Source organism: Numida meleagris, chromosome 22 (assembly GCF_002078875.1).
Source record: "Numida meleagris isolate 19003 breed g44 Domestic line chromosome 22, NumMel1.0, whole genome shotgun sequence".
Taxonomy (NCBI): Eukaryota; Metazoa; Chordata; class Aves; order Galliformes; family Numididae; genus Numida; species Numida meleagris.
This window is the reverse complement of record NC_034430.1, coordinates 2,669,960-2,683,842: the sequence shown is the minus strand read 5'-3', so window position 1 is coordinate 2,683,842 and position 13,883 is coordinate 2,669,960. Positions and strand designations below refer to the sequence as shown.

The window sequence follows — 13,883 nt, the reverse complement described above, 5'->3', positions numbered from 1 at the left end:
CTGCCCGCCCCGCTCCTCACAGCCCCCGGCGTTACGGCCCGCAGGGACCGGGCTGCGCACACACGGCGGGATGGGAGGGGGGGAAAGATCCGTCTCAACGGTAGAAAATGGACTGAAAGAGACGTTCTCGCTTCATAATTTCCCAAGCGGCCGCCTCCTCAGTGACCCAGATTGCGGAGCGCGGTGTCTTGGGGAGAGAGCTGAGGGACAGCGCAGAGGGGGTTACCTCAGGGAGATGGGAAAAGGACCCGGGGTGAGGGGGGGAAAGGCGCTTTGAAAATTATTTTGTTGTTTAGTTCCACGTGAGGCCGTCGGGAAGCCCGCAGTTGCTGGCTCAGTCAATAAGAAAACCCCACAACCGCCCCAAACGGCAAAAACAAGCACACACAACATGGGAGCCCTGGCCACACCCCGCAGGAGGTGGATACCAGCCCAGGGCTGACCCTCAGCCCTGCAAAAAGGCGTTCAGAAAGCGGCCCTCCCTCATCCCAGCACCCAAATCTGCTCCTTGGTGAGACGGCAGAGAGGTGTTCTGGTGTTAAATCGGGGCTGTCTGGTGGTTTTATTGTGCGGGAGGGCACAGGACAGCTGGTCAGCACCCAAACTCACGTCCAGGAGCTGTGGGAGAAACCAAAGAGCTCACACCAGCACATAAAGCAGCACTCTGTGACATGAGAGTGCCTTCACGATTATCTTCTGGGGCAAGGGGCTTGAAGCCAGGCTCAGCAATCCTCCTGCAGGGAGCAGAACCAAAAAAAAAAAAAAAAAGGAAAAAAAGAAAAAAAAAACCAAAATCCTCTTCTGCGTATGGAAATAGCACCATCGACAACACGCGCACTGTAAATTTCTGGCTTAGCTTCTAGCTTCTTCCTTCCTTACACAGCCCCAAACTGACCTCTGAAATCTCATAGGAAGTAATGGAAATTTCTTACATTCTTCACCATAAGAACAGTTTGCCCTGTGCCAATATCGCAAATATTTAAAGAACTCCCCCCTGGTTTAAGTCGCTTATAGGAGTCCCTTCGAGATGGGGAATTATTTTAATTAGTCAGGATTTCTTGGTATTCGGCTGCTGCATATGGGTCTAAGGAAAGGAATTATATTCATTTTAGGCATGTGTTTGTGATCTCTAAGGCAGAAGCCATTCCTTCTAAGCTGAAGGGCCGTTGTGTGGGTGCTCTGATCCTCAAGCACTGGTCAGTGCAAATCAACCAGGACCAATGCAGAGGACCCTACCTCTGGCTGTGTGATGGGCATGCAGCTAGCAAGCAGCTCTAAGTCTGCCTGGAGCATCTTAAGAGCTTCTAGGCACCAGATTAACTCCAGCTGAGGTAAGTTCTTCATAAAAATATCCTTTGTAAGGTGATCCGATGCCCTGCAGGATGTAGGATTCGTGCATTAACACGTTTTTAAGACAGGGCTCCCACTTTGCCATTGCTGGTGAACAATGTGTTTAGAGCATTACCAGCACAAATAATAAACTTCACATAGCTCTCAATACCCTGAGGAGCTTCTCTAAATGAGGAATTCCCAGTCTAAACAAAGGAGCTATGCAGCGTGCTGGTATTGGTGCTCCCTCCCCCAAAGCAAGGAGAATTTAGGATGAAGAGAAATAGTCAGGATTACTCCAAGCCCTAGGAAAACAAAGAAAGGAAGCTTGCCAGCTGAATCATTTATAGGCCATTGTTCTAAGCAAGCTGGTGGTATGTATGTTGTATGTATTGTACCCACAGTAGGCATGTTCAGTTTACGTGCCACTTTGCTAGGAAGAGAGCATCTCGAGGGCAGCAGCAGCCATTTCACAGAGCAAACAAGGTGGGAGGACAGCAGGTGGCTTTGCTGTGCCAGCACTGGCCCTCTGCCCTTGGCTCCTCTTCCCAGATTTAGTGTCACCATCAGCAGTGCAGAGCTGGCTGATAGCAGAGGGCCAGGATGAGGTGTAAAGGAAATCTCCCTTCAACTTCACAAGCATCATTTTACTGTAAAACAAACAGTGATGGAGAGCAAAGATAGCCCTGGTAAAAGATTTACCTAGAAGGAAGGGGAGCTTCAGCTAATGCTGAATTTCTCCAGTGCTCACATCTTGATTTAGCATGCAAAGTGGTAGACATAGCCAGAAAAAGCACGCAGTAATTCACCTCCAACAGACTAAATTGCAAACTCCATAAATTTTCCACAGAATCGAAAAGAAATTTCACAAAGAAATAGAAAATGCTGCATCACTTTGCTACGCGTGTGCGCAGCGACGGCAGCCTGGGACGTCCACGCTCACCCAGCTCTGTATCGAGCATTTCTGTGAAGATAAACCTCCTTCAGCCTGCCACAGCACTCTCCCTCTCCAAAACCAACAATCAGTTCATCCTTGAGCAGGTTATTAAAGGGACAAACAGCACGCTCCGTAGTCAAACAGACTTAGTGACTTTGCTATTGTGAATCCACTTGGCAGTACGGCAGCTAGTGCCAAGTTGTGCTAAATCCAAGCTGCTTCTCCTTGTCTTTTCTATGTGATTCTCTATTGGAGAGCTTTCCTTTTATTTTTTTTTTTTTATTATTTTTTTTTAAACCACAGGAATTGTGCCATTCAAAGGGCATCGTTGCAGAATTAAGGCCGCATGTTCTTTCTTGTGGGTACGAGAACCCAGCCACTATGTATTTTTGGAACTGGGTTGGTGTAAGTGGGTGCCTTCTGAGGAGATGGGGAGGGCAGAGGGGAAGGCTGGGCTGGTTCCTCTGCACCAAGGAACTCCAACCCCAGAACCTGCTGAATTTAAGCCCCGTCACTGACCTGCACAAAGCCAATGTTCATTCCATACAGTGTTTTGCTACACAGCAGACCAGCTCCAAGAAGGAGGAGGAATAAAACAGATGAAGAGGAGCATCGGCTCTCTCCAGGCTGTGTGCCAGTACAGGGAACTGCTCCCTGGAAAGTCAGCTTTGTTCCAGGGCTTAGAGACAGCATGTAAAGCATGTTTCTGCCAAGATGCACCATTTAAAGATTAGAGGAGGTCAGCTTAAGATTGCAGGATTGAGTCTTCAAATGGTGAGTGTTTCTATGCTGAGAGGGAAATACTCTTCCCCTTAAGTTTGGGTAGGGAGTATTAAACATACAAGTGGCTGCACTTAAAGGAGCTAGAAAGTGCTTAAAAACCCCAGGGCATGGATTACAAGCAATACTGTGAGTACAACTAGTGCATGCTCAGGAAAAAGACAGTCAGTGTAGCATGAGCCAGAACTCCAGGACCTGTCACGGGAAGAGCCAGGACAAGAGAGACAACGGATGCTGACCATCAGGCCACGAGCACTCCCTCATTTCAAGCACTTGGCAGTTTTTCGTTCCCTAACAGCCTTAGTGGGAAGAAAACACAACGAGAAATAGAAGAGCGTGCTCATAGAGTGCCCATGCTCCCTATCCCTCACTAAAAATTCCAGGAGTTGCTGCTGAAAACCTTGGTGTTCGGGCAGCAGGACGACGCTGGAGCCCTGTGCCAGCCTTCTACACCAAACACGAGCAGCCAGCTTGGCCAGGGACACAGCTGTCACTTCAGCAGGGGACACGCTCAGCTATGCAGTCTTTGTTGAAACAAACCTAAAAATAACAGTTAGTGCCACCTAGGGACCAGCTGGAAGGCAGGGACACAGAAGAGCCATACCTCAAACAAAGAATGTCAGTGGCTGATTTACTCCTTGCACGGTTGAGAAGTCAAACTGCAGCAAGGAGAGGCTGTTTGAACAGCACCCGGAAGGTGTGGTTTGCAATGCAGCTTCTCCCCCCACGGTTAGGTGAAGCTTTCACAAGAGATTGTTCGAGCACAGATTTGACTCCGCACTGCTGCACCTCCAACCTGGGCAGAGCATCCCTCAGCTCTGAGCTCTTCAGTTCAGCAAAGAGAGGGAAACAACATTCTTAGATCGGGGTTTATGGAAGAGCAATGACAACCTAGCAGCAAGCTCCGAGCCAGGTGCTCAGAAGAGCCCTCTCACCTACAGCAGAGCATCACGTAGAGGCTGGACCTGCACATTGGTGGGGGACACCTGCCCAGAGCTAACCAAAGAGCTTCACCACAGAGCAAATATTGCTTGTAAGCAGAGCACAGGCTACCTCATTTCTCCCACAAACAAGAGCTGAAGCACCCTGCTCAGTGCTGTTTCCCCCACCTATCTCCTTGGACCTTGCAGGGTTTGTCTTAAGCTACTAACGGGATCAGATATGTCACCCTGAGTCCTCTCTCCAGATGATCCCACACCTTAATGCAGCATAGCCAGAGCCTGCTGAGAGAGGCAGTTCTGCAGGTGCGCAGTGATTAATTGGTGCACATTTCCATATCACAAATGAAAGTGAAAAAAAAAAGCCTTCTAAGCTCAGTTGAAATGCAGTATGTTAACCTTTGAAAATGGCAGTCATGGATACCAGCTTCAAAAAGATTAATATCAATAGGGCAAAATCCCAGAGGGCAGCATCACATCACCACCAGTTTTTCTGAAGCTTTACAAAATAAGGCATTTGGAGGCTTTATTTAAGGTCGTATATTTCCCTGCTTGTTGTAGGAAGAAAACCTGAAGCAGTTCCTGATTTATAGGCAGAACCCAAGCACCAGGGTCAGGAGGAATGGGGAAATCAGAAGTCCTGAGGAAAGCTGTGGGTATGGATGGAAGGGCAGGAGGAAGGGGCAAGGAAGAGTGCTTCAGTTGAACTGCTGCCACTGCCACAGCTAACTGCTGAAAATCGTCCTGGGAAAAAGGTTTGTTACTGAAATAAATAGCACAGCTCCGTTAGTTCGGCACATTCTGTGGGTCCACAAAGGCACAGCTGCAAGTTAACACGGTGCACACAGCAAATCTTTCGGGTGAGGGATGCAGCAATAGCTTTGTGATGCACAGAAGCCGGATCTCACACCCCTGCGTCCCGCTTCCACCGCAGACTGCATCCGAAAGAAGCTAATAATCATTAAGCTGCCATCTTTTATTTCTAATTATTTGCCTCCACAGCAGGGTTCCTGCAACCATCAAGTAGGAGGGAAGCAAGACTCAAGGGAGTAACTGTTTTGAAGAGGGCTCGCAGCTGCCACTTTGTGAATGGCTCTCCAAGAACAGTAGCAACTGCTGCACGCTGCCCACAGAGCTGGGAGCAAAGCATCTCCGTCAGGGCTGGTTTGCAATGTTGATTTTTAGGTCAACTAAAACAGCTTTTCTTATGCAACAAGGGATACAGAAAGCTCACATGCTTTGAGGGTTTTTTTTTGTTTTTGTTTTTGTTTTTTTTTTTACTTTCATTTAATGAGATGGTAATTCAGAAGGCAGCGCTGCTATTTCAAACACCACAATGGGAACTATTTCACTGCCTTACAAAGTGGTGAAGTGGAAACAGTTTGCAAAGCCAGCCCTAGAACTTGACACCACTTTGGATTCTGACCCCCTCTTCTGGGATGGGACACACGGAAGGGATACCCTGCTGCCTCATTTCCAGGAGAGATTTTGAGCATTAAATCTCCCTGGAAGGTAGAGAAGTGAAAGACCTCACTTGCTTTTCCTCTTTGAGCTATGCTTGGAATACAAATTACAGGAAGGCCCAAGTTTACAACACAACAGCTGTTCAACAGCTCCGTGCAGCAACAACCTTTTCTAAGAGAAGAATACCTTAGCTAATTAAGCAAGAGAGAAATGACTTCACGAGCAGGTAAACGCTGAGATCACAAGGTAAAGCTCGCAGCACCACCAGTGCCAACACGCAGAAGGACACACCTCTACAACAAACAGCTCGGAACATTTTTCCGCCCACACACACCTCCCATGACCTCACTAAAGATTTCCTGACGGGCTTCGAATGATGGCAACGTACGTGAAGCTCCAGAACACGGCCCCAAGCGTCAAAGGCTCCTCTTGCTGCACATGCAACTTCACATTTTTCTGTTTCTGCTAACTCCTTGCAGCGCATCTCTCCCTAGAAGCTGCTAGTGGTACTCCTAGCATCGATGCCCCACGCTCTTAGTAGGCCAGGAGAAGGGGTTCACTTACTGCAGCTCCCATGCATTTTGTGTTTACCACAGAGATAAGCCGGGCTTAAAGATGGACAGGCCACCTGAGCCAGCTGATTTCTCTGCTAGGTAAGGGTCAGGGTTATCCCTGATCCAGTGAAACCGTGCCACAGAACCTTTATCTTTGCCATCTCTAACAAAGTACCACGTAGCCTTCTTGTTTGCTGACTGAGATTAACACCAGGTTTCATCTAGCATCAGGGTAAAACCCCCAGAGCCTATAAGTAACAAGAATACTGAAATACATACATTGCATTTTGCTTCTGTTTTTCTTCAAACACGAGTTCTGCCCGCCTGCATTTCTCGCAGTTAATCCTTTTGTGCGGAAAGGTTTTATCCTGCATTCAAATGACGGCTTGGGGTTTGCATGCCAGCTCGGCACCTCACATCAAGGCAGACTCTCCAGTTAATTATCCTTCTCTTAGAGACTTAGTAGCAAAAACCGCTCATTCAGAACAGGAGACAGTCGCTCAGCTTCCAAATATAGCACTTCACTTAGTTCCGTGTCAGAACAACAGGTTCATACCTGGATCTGATTCATCTCCTGCCCTCCCCTGTGAGGCACTGTGTAACAATGCTGAGTGGAGAAAGAAGTCATCTGTGCCCAGCACCGTCCCCCAGCACCAAACCTATGCTGAAAGACCACAAGAACCCACCCCGCTGGGAGGATTTTCCCCCCTGCAAAGAAGGATCTCCATGAGCGTAAGCTGGAAACACCAGTGCCTGGTGCACTTCTCCAAGCCCGTTGTGCATTTCCCCTCCTCTCCTGCACCAAGAGCCTCAGGCTGCTCGCTGCACACAGCTGCATTTCTACCCAGGGGAACCCAGCCCAGCTGCAGCCTCCAGGGAAGCACTTAACCACAGCACTGATTTAGAATCAACGGCTCTTGGGAGGAATTTGAGGAGAAATATGGAGCGCTGCTTGCTGCTACCAGGAAAATTTCAACCTCCACGTGCTGTCACCTCGAGGTCAGCGCTCAGCATCCCAGCCTCACACAAACAACTCCACCTCGAACTCCTGACTTGGAAACTGCTAGATGAAATGCCTTTCAATATCTCAAACGTGAACGCATACCCATGATAAATCCCACTTTATTTAAACAACCAACAGAGCTCAAGATGGAAGAAACAAGCCAGCTCATTATTAAAGCCCAAGTGGTTCGTGTCAGCTGTTCCCCTGAAGCAGTACTCACCCAGGGACGACGCAGCAGCGCAGCACACGCCGGCGAGGCACCAGGATCCATCGTGGGGCAGTGCATAGGAGAGAAAGGAGAAGAGACACTGGTCAGTAAACAGCTCCAGCCACACAAGAAAAACCCTACACGTGCTAGAAATAGCCCTCCAGCCACAGAGCCAAGTGCTCACATTCGCACTTCATCCGATCCCCGCAGCAGAGTTCGCGTAAGTGAACTTGAGCATCTGGCTTTTCTCAGAACAGAAGGTGGAACCAGACTATCACGTTGGGCCACTTCTTAGAAATGTAAACACCAAGTGCGGGAGGGGAAAAAAAAAAAAAAATAAATCAGCCTGTTACCTAATGCTGATAAAGCAGAAGGCGGTGACACCGGCGTCCCGTGCTCAGCCTGCCCCAGCAGTGCAGGGTGCCCGGGGAGGCCCAGGTGCCCCCTGGCAGAGCCAGGCTGCAGGAGCAGTGAGCTGTGGGCGAGCTGCAGCCTGGCCCTGAGCTCTGGCTCCTATGGCCTTGCATAACTTCCAACTTCTCTTTTAGGTTTCATCAGGCGGGGGGTGGACTTGGCACAGCGTGCCTCCAGCCCCAACTCCAAAGGGCTTCAACTGAGCCCTCTAGTGGGCTTTAAAAACTCAACAAAACACCCATAGACCTAATTTAATTAACACTCTGCCAGAGGCCTCTAAAACCTAATCCTCTCAACAAAAGGATCATTAACTAAATGAAGAGATTCAAGAGAGCAACGGGTCTCTCAGCCACAGCCAGGCCAGCAGCGTGCTCTGGTGGGCACGCAGCAGAGCCCTAAAATGCCCCCAAATGGTCCTCAGCCCACGGCACGGTCAGGGAGCTGCTCTGACACAAGCACAGAGCAGCACACATGGGACACTGAGCTGTGCCAGTTCAAGGGCACAAGTTCATTCCCATCCTTCAGGATGTGTGCACAGGATATCCCATCCACCGCACGATGCTGACAGTCCCTGTGCAGTTCATCTCCAGCGAGCTCGGGAGCCCTCACAGCTGGAGCAGGGGAATTTCAGGAGGGTGCTGACTGATTCCAAGGGCTCCTATCTGCTGGTGTCAGCGAGCAGGTGAAGGGAGCTCTCCTTTCAAGGGGCAGCCTCAGTCCTTCAGCTGAAGGACTGGACCACACCTCCACCCGAGGACCATTCCAGGGCATTCTGGGGCCTGAAGGAACAGCAGGGAGGGTTTTCCCCATATAGGAAAGCAAGAGGTGGGGTGCACATTGGCAGACCAATTCATGGCATGCAAGGATACGGTCCATTAAAGCACAGCCAAGAAAAGCCTTGGAAGTCAAAGGTTCCCAGCCCACTTCAATGGGACAGAGACAGATGGAGATTCGGAGTTGCCCTTTGCAGATGGCTCTCATGGAAAGCCACCTCCAGTTTCTGAGCCACACACGGGACCCAGAGCACCATGGCTGCAAAGAGCACATCCGCAAGAGTACTCATGAGTGTGGTGAACAGGAGCAGAACAGAGCTTAATTACAGAGCAGGGACAGTTCCCTCCGGGTTGGATGAGCGCAGGCCGTGCTGCCCCGCAGGGAGGGCATTCCTCATGGGCCTCGCAGCTGCACTGCTCCCAGCCAGCCTGATCCTGGTCAAGGCTCTTGCAAGCAGCCCCAGTTCTCAAACATGAGAACCCAAGAAGGGTAAGACCTCAGGTGTTGCTTGCAAAAAAGCTTCCATCAGCAGCAGCAGCCTACACCAGGCCTGTTGGTGCTACTGCAGCCCCCCCACAGGTACTGGTGCCCTGGGTGCAGTGCTCCATGGGAACACCCCTACCTAGAGGACAAAGCCCCAGTCTGAGCTCCACCTGCAGTGCTCACCAGGGCAGAGCCTGCAGAGGTTTCTGGGGGCCACTCACACCCCAAGGGCTGACATAGCCTGGGCTGGGCTCTGTGGAAGGCCAGAGGTGCTTTAACACATTCCTTCCCCGCAAACCAACCCGCAGCACCAGCCAAGCCCATCATGGAGCTTTCAGCAAACATGTTTTCAGGACAGCTGCTGCCACGCAGAGCCCTCCTTGCCTGAAGATGCAGGAACAGCCGTTCCCAGAGCTAATGAGGCTGTCCTGCTTTGACCCGGGGCAGTTTTCAACAGACACAGAATAAACAGCCCTCTCTGTGTTCACCTCCTAGAATAAATCCCAAGAGCTTCCATCTCCCCAGCGCAGGCAAGAACACAGATGGTCGTGGAGATTAAAACACACAGAGAATTAACCGCCCTGTGCAAATGAGCTTCTTCATCCAGCCCAGTGCTGCCAGGTGGCTGGAGGAAGAGCGCTGGGATACAAGCACCACGGTTTGCTGAGCTGCAGTCACAGTCCCCTATCGAGCAGCAACACAAAGCCAGGGAGCAGAGTTTGCAGGGGAAGCGAGGTGCAAGCTGCCAGAGCCAGGCGCTGTAACAACCACGCCTGCCTCATCCCGGCTCCAGGCGGTGTTTCTAAGGGCCAGCTTTCAGATGAACTGCACAGCCACGTTTTCTATTAAAAGCCTACGCCCTGCACAGAGGAAATCCCCCAGCAGCGCAGCAAGGAGCAGCCACACGTTGCCCGGGGCCAACCTGGAGAGCCAGCTGGGAGAGGCTTTACACCAGGCACGTGTGCATCCCGCACAGCATCAACACCGCTGCACAAAGTCACATTAAAGCCCAGCGCGGCTCTCAGTCACACCAGCACCTGCCTGCTCTCCTCACATGTTCAGCACCTGAATTTGAGCAGATTCACGGGGATGACTCAGGACGGGCGCTCACCCCGCTCCACACAAACTCCTCCTGCAGGGAGAAAGCTGCTCTGAAGTTCTGAAATGCCGACAAGCTGCTGAACCCATCTGCAAGGATGTTTGGAGAGAGGATACAGAAATCCGAGCCCTTAAAGGCCGGTGCTGTCTGGCAAGCAGTAAAACCATCAATGCATCCTCCCCGTTTTGCTGCTTACCGGGATGCCAAAACTCACCACGTGCTCAGCGGACGACCAAGCACTGAACCTTGCTCCTTGCTCCCCCAACAAGGCTTCCCCAGGAACTGCAGGAAAATGCAAGTTCCTTAGTCACCTATTTACAAACAGGAGCAGAGAACACTTTAATAGGATTCATTAATTTAATTGAATGCTGCAGGGGACGTCAGCGACTTTGTGTTTGCAAAAGGCTTTAGGATGAGCAAACAGAAAGCAAGGACAGGCCCTGCTTCCTAAAATGCTTCAGAGGGGCAGAGTCAGGGCTTGATTTTAAAACGTGCAGGGTGAGCCCCAATAGCAGGTGCTGGAACTGGAGGATCTTCAAGGCCCCTTCCAACTTCAGCCATTCTATGAGTCTGTGATGCCCAAGGCTCAGCCTCCCCCACGAGTGTTTCCCCAGCTGCCTCCAAACCACCGAGGAGGAGGAGGCAGAAAACTCCAGCACTGCAAATCCAAGCTCCCTTCCAACCTCTCCCTCTCCTGAAAGCCACAAGTGAGAGCCAGTTTCAGTGCTCTGCCTTTTGGACAGCTCACGTGAAGTTTAGGCAACGCAAAGCCACCTCTACCTGCCCCTCCGTGCTCCCGGGCACACACACATGGAGTGGGAGCCCAGCTGGTGCACGCGCTGCTCCTGGTGCTCTGCACACACGCCTGATTTTCCAGGCTTCTCCCCAGGGGTGTAGCAGGAGGGGGCTGCAGACAAACCATGCTAATTGGATAGACCAAGAGTCCCCTTCAGCCCTGCAAAGCGGGGAGCAGCTGCTCAGAACCTCGTGTGAACAGCAGAAGTAGTTTCATCTCAGGAGCAGGCGTGGATTAAACACCGCAAAACGCCCTTTTCTTTGCACTGCACAGAGTGCATCCCCAATCCCTCCAAATAAAATAAAATAATCAGATCTGTGGATCCAACAGGGAGTTCAGCAACTTGGAGCAACAGCAAGAGCAGGAGGATTTTCCAGGCCTTGCAGCTTGTTCTGCAAGCCCCGTGTTATGCAAACCGCTGCCGTGCCCATCGTGGCGTGGGGCAGGAGCCAGCTGGCAGCCACCGCACCAGGTTGGGTGCAACATTCCTTCCCAGGCACCTTCCTTCCACCACAGCTCTCAGCATGCAGCAGCGAGTGCCACGCACTTCACGTGTAATTGTTCGGCAATTAATCATCTTCCCAAGGTCTGGGGTTTTCCAGGGCTCCAATCTGTCCCAGCACCAGGTACCAAACCGCTGCCTCGAGCGGAGCCTCCCTGCTGCCTGCGTGGCACCTCCCCACGCTGCGCCCAGCACTGAGCTGCTCCCTACACCCTGTAACCAATCCCTGGCTTTGCTGCCGGAGGGGTGAGCATTCCTTGCTGCACGCACACACCTCCAGGACACGGCGCTGGGGCTCAAGCCCATGGCACGTCCAGCGCCTGCCGCGGGCAGCTGGGGAAATGCCACAGGCAGCCCCAGGGAAGAGGGCTGGGAGCTGCCATCAGCGTCCCCACCACAGCCTACAGCTGGGCCCCTGCACATCCACTAATCGAGATCTAACAAAGTGCTGAGTTACTGTGGGCTGGCAGGAGAGCAGACATGCGGGGCAGCCCTGCGAACTCCAGACCCCGCTGCTCAGCCAGAGCCAGGGAAAGCCAATCTTCTGTTCATCAGCAGCCTCTAGTGGAAAGAAGCACGCAGCCCACTTCATGCAGACCCCACGGAGCCCACCCCCGGGGTGACAGCCCCGACGGCGATGGGCACAGCACCCCGACCGCCAGACAGGGGCTGACCCATGGCCCCGCGCTGCTCCTGGCTCAGCAGGCGGCTGCAGCACCCGCGTGCGGCCTGACCCAGCCCCACCAGCTGCAACCAAAACCCAGCCCCAAACCTTCAGCCACCGCAGCACTGAGCCTCTGCCCGAAGAACGAAGCCAAAACGCTGCCCTGCACCAAAGCACGGACCCTGCACCCCAACAGGAGGACGACCAGCACGCTGCTACTCTGCTCCCCGGGGTACAGCTGCAAACGAAGATCAGCAGGAGCTCTGTTACCCGTGTGATTAACGCTCCAACTCCACCCAGAGGGCAGCTGCCTCCTGCTCACCCCCCCAGCGACAGGGCCACGAGACGCAGCGCTGCGGATGAGACGGCACTTTGCATCTCCGCGGCGTCAAACCCTCTGAAGAAGGCGCGGAGCTGCTCTTAAAGGAGAGGGGAAGCAAAGCACGGAGCGCAGGGAACACCTCGAGCGCAGCCCCGAGGACGCAGCTCAATGAACGAAGGAACTTTTCGCTGTCGCCCTGCTCCCATCGTGCCCCGCTCCGAGTGTGAAATGCAAAGGACTGCGGAGCTGAGCCGGGGAGAACGCATCCGAGCGGGCTCAGGGAGCAGCTGCACGCCTTCATCCAAACCCCACGAGCTCTGGCCGGGCACAGGGGGGTCCGCAGACCCACGGCACGCACAGCACGCGTGGGGCAAAGGCTGCGGGATTAAGCAGAGCTGGGAACCTCAATCCCGTGTCACCTGAAACTCTGGCCCGGTTGCAAGTGACTCCCACGGCCAACCCGATTACCGTGCAGAAAGAGGGCACGCGGGGCAGCAGCACCCACAGCCTGGCTCACACCACATCACTGCCTTCAATGGAGCTGCAGGGCTGGGGGGAGCTCCGGGGGGCACCCGCTAAGAACCTCGCCTGCCTCGGCGCGGCCCCTTCCTGCGGGGAAGCTGAGGCTCCCGGGGCTGGCGGACACGGCCTGCCCACGTCGCCCGGTCCCGCTGCACCCCACGTCCCAGCGCCCGCTCAGCTCATTTTCCCCAAGCCAGAGCCTCGGGTAAATCAATCCCCAGCGAGGAAGCAGCCACAGCGCCGAGCCAAGGCACAGCCCTCCACCGCAGCGCAGACCTAAAGATAGCGACCGGCCCCTGCAACTCTGGCTCGGAGCCCACCGGGACGCGGGGGATCCAGGAGCCCCCGGCGCAGAGGAGCGGGTGGGCTCACCCGTCACCCCGAGGCGGGCGGGGGATTTCGGGACGAGCTCGCAGAACCGCGGGGGACACCCGGTCCCGGGTGCGACATCAGCAAAAAGGAGACGGCTCCGAAAGGCAGCGCGGTGAGAGCGGCGGCCCGGGCACGGCGCAGGAAGGGGACGGCGGGGACCGAGGGCCGCGGGCCGAGCAGCACCGCGCCCCGGGTACCCACGGCAGGAGGCGGCACTCGCGCTGCCTTCGGGAGCCGCCCGGGAGGGCGCAGAGAGCGGCCTCGAAGGAGCGGAACAGCCGCGGGCCGAGCAATGCCCCAGCGCCTCCGGAGCAGCTACCGGGGAGAGATGGGGACACGGGAAGGTGCAGCCCCCCCGGCACGCGTAGCACGGGGACGCCGAGCCCCGGTGAAGCCGGGACGGATGCCCCAAGCGGCCCGGACACCGCCGCTCGCACAGCGGCCCCATGCAAAGAGCGGAGCCGCTGCGTGGGGCAGCCCCGAGCCCCGCACCGGGGAGTCCCCGAGCAGCAGCCGCACAGCGGCAACAACAGGTGGGAGCCGGGACCCCCCCGCTCCGCGCTCCCCGCGGCGCCCACCCCACGAGACGCGTCCCGACCACCGCACACATCCCGCACCCACCCCGTCCGCAGTTACCGGGGCCGCTCCGCGCTGCCTCCACCTGCGCCGCCGGCCCCGCCCCCGTGACGTCACGCGCACCGCCCCCGCGCCGCTGACCACGC

The 13,883-nt window shown here is 54.2% G+C and overlaps 1 protein-coding gene across 4 annotated transcripts in view; it reads right to left on the bottom strand.

Annotated features, from left to right (window-relative positions):
* Positions 1-13,869, bottom strand: part of EPB41 (erythrocyte membrane protein band 4.1) — a 77,277-nt gene extending 63,408 nt beyond the window's left edge. The window contains exon 1 of one of the 4 annotated variants that reach the window (XM_021375360.1): positions 13,798-13,869. The gene's annotated coding sequence lies outside the window, so the exon portion shown is untranslated. Of the gene's footprint in view, positions 1-7,225; positions 7,369-7,566; positions 7,710-13,782 lie in introns of those variants that run through there. The other 3 variants (XM_021375359.1, XM_021375356.1, XM_021375351.1) reach the window with 3 other exon arrangements.